The 7,500-nt window shown below is 46.1% G+C and overlaps 1 protein-coding gene across 3 annotated transcripts in view; it reads right to left on the bottom strand.

Annotated features, from left to right (window-relative positions):
* Positions 1–7,500, bottom strand: part of LOC123510614 (pumilio homolog 2-like) — a 121,027-nt gene that overhangs the window by 43,202 nt on the left and 70,325 nt on the right. The gene's annotated exons all lie outside the window — the stretch shown is intronic.

Here is a 7,500-nt window from a genome sequence, read left to right as displayed (position 1 = left end):
TTTTCTTCTATTACAATTCATAAAAAAAAAAACATTACATCAAGAGGAGGAGGAGGAGGAGGAGGAGGAGGAGGAGGAGGAGGAGATATCTTCTTCCTCCTCACTCCAGACCACATTCCAGGTCGCTACTGCCTATGATCTCTCTTCCTCCTCCTACTGCAACTCCTCTTCTTAATCCTCCTCTCTAAATGGTAAGTTTGATTTACAAGTGAGAGATGAGAAATTAAAGAAGAGGAGGAGGAGGAGGAGGAGGAGGAGGAGGAGGAGGAGGAGGAGGAGGAGGAGGAGGAGGAGGAGGAGGAGGAGGAGACCAGGTGACGTGTAAACTGATACCTGTCATGCGGGTACACACACACACACACACACACACACACACACACACACACACACACACACACACACACACACACACACACACACACACACACACACAGCCATATTTGCATCTTCAAGTTACCAAGGCATCAGTGTCTTGCTTTCTCTGCACTCGCGCGCCCTCACACACACATTTCTATTCCTAGTACAAACTCTTAAACTTTTCTTCACACCACCACCATCACCACTTTCAACACCACCACCACAAGTCTTCATCACCAGTACACTACCAATACCTTTTAACTCTCTCTCTCTCTCTCTCTCTCTCTCTCTCTCTCACGCCCGCGCCACACCTGACACTGCCACACGCCCCTTGAGACACGCCTCCTCTTCTTCTTTCTCTTCTCTTATGGCTGTTGTTTGTGGCGGCGGCGGCGGTGGTGGTGGTGGTATATGAAAATAAATACGCTTCTTTTATCTCAAAAAACCCCCCTCCCCATCTCTCTCTCTCTCAAGGTTCCTTTATTCATGACAGTATTATGACAACTAAAACAATCACACACACACACAGAGAGAGAGAGAGAGAGAGAGAGAGAGAGAGAGAGAGAGAGAGAGAGAGAGAGAGAGAGAGAGAGAGAGAGAGAGAGAGAGAGAGAGAGAGAGAGAGAGAGAGAGAGAGAGAGAGAGAGAGAGAGAGAGAGAGAGAGAGAGCATTAGGGTAAAATGGCAACACAAACAAGCATATCAGATGTTATGTGTGACTGACTCTCTCTCTCTCTCTCTCTCTCTCTCTCAGGAGAAAAGAAGTAATTAGTGAAGCACAAATAGGATTCAGGTGAGAAGGAAGTGGGAGAGGGAGGGAGAGAGGGGGGACGAGAAAGATAATGCAAGAACAGGAAGGAGGAGAGAGAGGAGGAGGGAAAGGAGGAGGAGGAGGATGGAGGAAGATTTAAAGAGACAAAAATCTGCAGAATGATGATGATAATAGTGATGATAAGGGGTGGTGGTGGTGGTCAAGGCTCTTTCAAAATACATGTACTCGTGCTTCTCTTCCTCCTCCTCATTAACTCACACAAATACAATATCACCCTCCTCCTCCTCCTCCTTCTCTTCTTCCTCTTCCTTCACCGCAAAGCTTTTCTAGTGATATAATTCAAGTGTGTGTGTGTGTGTGTGTGTGTGTGTGTGTGTGTGTGTGTGTGTGTGTGTGTGTGTAGCGGTATTGTGGCGGGAAGAGGCGACCCACTTTGCCTCAGTATTACGGGACTTTTTGGTGCACATTATCACGGGGGTCACACACACACACACACACACACACACACACACACACACACACACACACACACACACACACACACACACACACACGCACACACACACACACACACACATTGTAGACAGACAGACAGACAGTACTATCATGAGTGTTTCAAATTTATCCTTTCTTTAAAAGCTGGCGATATTCGAGAGAGAGAGAGAGAGAGAGAGAGAGAGAGAGAGAGAGAGAGAGAGAGAGAGAGAGATAACCCAATTAAACCTAACTTTATGGTACTTTTTTTTTTCTCTCTGCCCTTCCTAGTTTACCTCCACCCCTCTATTGCCTTCCTGTTCCCTCCACTCCTCTCCTTGTTTAACTTTATACCTCCCCTCTTTCCTCCATGACTTTCCAGTTTCCTTCCACCCCAATCCTCCAGCACTCCCGTTTCCCTCCATATCTGCATTACACCTTATAATTTCCTTCCTTGCTTAGTCATCCCTCTCTCTTGTTCTCCCAGTTTCTCTCCATACCTTCATCATCTCCCTTTTTCCCTCCACGTCTCTCAGTTTCCCTCCATATCCTCTCTGGTTCCCCGCATTCCATTCCAGTTTCTCTCCACCACCTCCATTCTTTTCCTCCATGTCTCTAGTTTCCCTCCACACATAGCTTTTCCCTCCAGCCCTCCAGTTTCCCCTCCACGTTCCCTGTTTTTCCCTCCAGCCCTCCAGTTTCCCTCCACGACAGTAGCAGGAGAGGAGTCCCGAAGGAAGAGTGGACGGAGGTATCTGGAGGGTCATTCACCCTTACCTGACCGACCCCGGAGGTAGAGACAGGGAGGGAGGGATGGATGGAGGGAGGGAGGAGGGAGAGTAGTGAAGGCGACCGCTACTCCCACCCACCCACAAACCCCCTTCTCTCCTCCCTCCTTTACCCTGTAGTACACTCCCTCTCCTCTCTCTCTCTCTCTCTCTCTCTCTCTCTCTCTCTCTCTTTCTCACTCCTCTCCCTAACAAAGCCCAAAGATTCTCTCTCTCTCCTCTTCCCTCTCTGCCTCCCAAGACAATATCCACGGCCTTCCTCTCCTCTCCTCCCTCCTCCTCCTCCCGTATGATCCTCAGCGCATGAAAGAATTTGGAGAAACTTCCCTACCATCGAGTAATGATGAGAGAGAGAGAGAGAGAGAGAGAGAGAGAGAGAGAGGCGACGTTGCCACCTCTCCCTTCCACTGTGACGGACCACCTCTCTCTCTCTCTCTCTCTCTCTCTCTCTCTCAAACACACAAGTCATCACTGAGACATTTTTCGTCAAGGTAATTTTGCCCAATTTCGCGACGGGCTGGATTACGAACGATATGGTTACTGAGTTCAAGATTCTTATGTTGTTGCTGTTGCTGTTGTTTGTGGGGTGATATGCTGGGTGGTGGTGGTGGTGGTGGTGGTAGTAGTAGTAGTAGTAGATGATGTTATTGTTCTTGTAGTAGTAGTAGTATTATTATGTTGTTGTTGTGTAGTAGTAGTAGTAGTAGTAGTAGCAGTAGCAGTAGCAGTAGCAGCAGCAGCAGCAGCAGCTGTAGTAGTAAGAAAGACAGCAGCACCAGTAGTAAAGGTTGCATGAGTAATAATTACAACTGCACTTCTAAGCTTCTCCTTTCGTCCTGATGTTATTCCAAGATATCCCCCTCTCTCTCTCTCTCTCTCTCCAGCCCTGAAAGTCACTGACACGGGAGGGAGTAAATATTCCTCCAAATCCCCCTCCCTCCATCTCTCCAGCTAGCGAGGAGGGACGGAAGGGGAGGGAGGCGGGCGAAACGACGAGGCAAGGTTGGCAACACTGTCTGGGTACTGCAGGGCGGGACGCGAGCCACACTTGTTTGCAATATTTTCGTTTATTTCTACCTTTCTTCAACTTTTTTCCTTTGCACTGACCACGCCAGCCTTACTCGACAAAAGAATGTTATATCCGTTTTCTTTTCATTTTTCTTTTTTTTTTTTTTTTTTTTTTTTTTAAGGAATGTGCTACTTACCGTTTTGCTTTTGTATGTCTAAGTGTGTTTTGGTGGCGAGGACAAGACACAGCAAGACTTCGGGGTACGAATATACAAGATCATGTGTGCTAGTTTCCCTCTCTCTCTCTCTCTCTCTCTCTCTCTCTCTCTCTCAACACCCGGAAACAAACTTGCTACACCCCTCCTACCACCACCACCACCACCACCGCCAGCAACAATGATAATACGACATATTTGCTTATTTCTCCCAGTCTGTTTCTGTTCGTATGTCGTTTTCATACTCTCGTTTTCTCTTCTGCTCTTTATACTAATAACAGAGGAAGAAGAAATAGAATGAAGAGAAAAGTAGTAGTAGTAGTAGTAGTAGTAGTAGTAGTAGTAGTAGTAGTAGTAGTAGTAGTAGTAGTAGTAGTAGTAGTAGCAGTAGCAATCATAATACAAAAATTTCCTTTGGCCTCTCTCTCTCTCTCTCTCTCTCTCTCTCTCTCTCTCTCTCTCTCTCTCCGGTTACAGGTTCTTGAGGGAAACTGACCCCGTTTGCCGCTTCAGTGTTGACGGGGAAAAAAAGGCTTGCCGTCTGTACCTGCCTGCCTGCTTGCCTGCCACGCCGCGCTAAGCAAGATTTCACCTGTCTACTAAAGTGCCCGTGTTATCATTCTTCACCCGCTCGCATCCTGCTTGTCCACCCCCCTCCCAAGAAGTCTGTGCCGCAATAGCGCTGTCTCTGTGCCTCACCTGAAGGCCTGTAGGTGATAGCCGTGTCGCCACCAGGTCTAATAAGATTTCACCTGCCTGGATGCCTGAGAAAAACCAGGTACTTCACGATTTTCACCATTTTTTTTAGCGGTTTGATTTTTTCTCAATCATAAGGTCTTTTGTGAGATGTCGCACTACTAGTTAGTAACTTAAATTGATTCTGAACTAAAAGAAAAAAAAAGTCAAATAAACTTTGGGTCTTAGTCGTCTTATGTGTATTACTAATAGTGTCTTTCTGTCTGTCTGTCTGTCCCTAGCATGCTTCTTACAGTTTATCTATTTACCCGTGTCTCTGCGTGTATATGTATGTATGTATATGTTTCACCGTGCGCGCAGGCAGGTGTGTGTGTGTGTGTGTGTGTGTGTGTGTGTGTGTGTGTGTGTGTGTGTGTGTGTGTGTGTGTGTGTGTGTGTGTGTGTGTGTCAGAAACCCACACGCTTTTCTTAACATCCTTCTTTGCGAGTGAATGAATGAGTAAGTTAGACTGAGTGAATGAGTGAATGACAGACAGGAACAGGAACAAGACTTGAGAGAGGAATGAGAACATGAACAAGTAAGTAAAGAGAGTGAGTGAGTGACTAAGAGAGAGGGAGAGAAGTATAGCAACCAGTCTTCAGAGAGCAGAGTTTGAAGAAGTAAAGAGCCACAATAGAGCCACAGAGAGCCACAGGAGAGCCACGCACAGCCGCACACACGCAAGCCACTGAAAGGAATGCGAGGGTGGCTGTGATTCCTTGCCCCGGCTTAAGCCACACGCACACGCACACAAATACAAGAAAGAGATGGTTGTCTGTACTTACGTACGTGTGTGTGTGTGTGTGTGTGTGTGTGTGTGTGTGTGTGTGTGTGTGTGTGTGTGTGTGTGTGTGTGTGTGTGTGTGTGTGACAGGGAAGGGTGGATCCAAGCAAAAAGGTAAGGGAAAGGGGGAAGGGACACGGTACAGACAGGTGAGAGAGAGAGAGAGAGAGAGAGAGAGAGAGAGAGAGAGAGAGAGAGAGAGAGAGAGAGAGAGAGAGAGAGAGAGAGAGAGAGAGAGAGAGAGAGAGAGAGAGAGAGAAGAGGAACGAATACAAACTTAAGACAATGAAAGCAGGAGGAGGAGGAGGAAAGGAGGAGGAGGAGGGGAGGAGGAGGAGGGTGAAGGAGGAGGAGGAGGAGGAGGAGGAGGAGGAGGAAGAAGAAGAAGAAGAAGAAGAAGAAGAAGAAGAAGAAGAAGAAGACTAGCCGTGTCAACTCACCTACATTGATGTCTTCAGTGCCACGAGAGAGAGAGAGAGAGAGAGAGAGAGAGAGAGAGAGAGAGAGAGAGAGAGAGAGAGAGAGAGAGAGAGAGAGAGAGAGAGAGAGAGAGAGAGAGAGAGAGAGAGAGAGAGAGAGTTACGAATAAAAAACGAGAAAAGAACACGAAATGGAGGGAAACAGAAAGACGAACTGATTAAGAGGAGGAGGAGGAGGAGGAGGAGGAGGAGGAGGAGGAGGAGGAGGAGGAGGAGGAGGAGGAGGAGGAGGAGGAAGTGAGAAAGGAGGAAGGGGGGAGAGAGGAAGAGGTCGCGGGTCATTGCGCCAAGAGGTCAGGTAGAGAACCGGTTTTCCTCCTCCTCCTCCTGGCATCCTCCACTGTAAGCGATCGTCACTTGTTTAACCAGACCAAACCGATCTTAAAGTCAACACGAATTTACCTTCATTCCTCCTCCTCCTCCTATTCTTCCTCTTCCTCTTCCTCTTCCCCCCCCCAGTGGTACAGTCACAACGAGACACACGCACACGCGATGCCACACGCACACACACACATGAGAGAGAGAGAGAGAGAGAGAGAGAGAGAGAGAGAGAGAGAGAGAGAGAGAGAGACCAAATTCATAGACCAATTGCATAGGCGCTCTCTCTCTGTCTGTCACACACACACACACACACACACACACACACACACACACACACACACACACACACACACACACACACACACAACGCACGCAAGTAAACACAAACGTAAGATAATAAAATATAATGAAACAACCAATAAAACGAGATCAAGGGAGAGAGAGAGAGAGAGAGAGAGAGAGAGAGAGAGAGAGAGAGAGAGAGAGAGAGAGAGAGCTCTCTCTCTCTCTCTCTCTCTTTATAAATAAAAGAAGAATTGTGAATTGTTTACCTCGTTTAATTTAACATAAGTGAGATTGTCCGGTAATGATCACACACACACACACACACACACACACACACACACACACACACACACACACACACACACACACACACACACACACACACACACCGTATCTACTTCCGTTCTCTAAATTCCTAACCCACTGCATTCTTTATTCATCTCTCTCTCTCTCTCTCTCGTTAATAATACACCATCTTCAATCCATTCATACATACTTTTTTTTTCGTAATTTCATAGAGTTTTAGCTACGCAGAAATATAAATATCTCATAAGCGTAAATAATACTTGACATTTGTTCAACCCCTTCAGCACCTTGACGCATTTTCCCCATGAATTTTGTGTGCGATAAAAACTATTATATTTACATTAGGAAGGGTTTATTGAGGTCAGAAGTTTAACCCCCTTCTGTACCATGACGCGTTTCCATATTCATCGTGTTTACTATTTTGATTATTTTATACAGCTTCAGAAACTCATGTGAGGGATTAGAATAGTGAAGACTGTGGCCATTAATCTCCTGCTCTCCACACACCTTTCCTTATGTCAAAAGAATAGTTTAATCGTACACAAATCTCATGATAAAAATGTCCCAGTATTGAAGGAGATAATGGCCAGTGTCTTCACTATTTCAATCCTCACATTAAGTTTCTGAAGTTGTATAAAACCGCCAAAGTCATTAGAATGAATATGAAAACGCGTCATGATACAGTTCACAGTGAAGAAATAACGTGGTATCAAATTAACATTCCTTTAGAGCACGAAGAAAAATAAACGCGACATTTCCTTACCTGCGCAAAAGGAAAGGTTTCATTCAAGACATTGTCTCTATCCTTTGGCTAATTCTATCGGCTCCGTAAGGAGACTGGCGTCTGAGTGGGCCTCTTTTCTTTATATTTTTGTTGCCTTTGGCCAGTCAGTCCTCTCACATAAAAAACAACACTGCGCACACGTAACGTTACGCAAAAATAAATAATTTACATCCACAGAAACATGACACCTG

This window comes from Portunus trituberculatus, chromosome 29, assembly GCF_017591435.1.
Source record: "Portunus trituberculatus isolate SZX2019 chromosome 29, ASM1759143v1, whole genome shotgun sequence".
In the NCBI taxonomy this organism is placed as follows: Eukaryota; Metazoa; Arthropoda; class Malacostraca; order Decapoda; family Portunidae; genus Portunus; species Portunus trituberculatus.
Note: the sequence above shows the minus strand (reverse complement) of the source record. Positions and strands in the feature narration are given on the sequence as shown.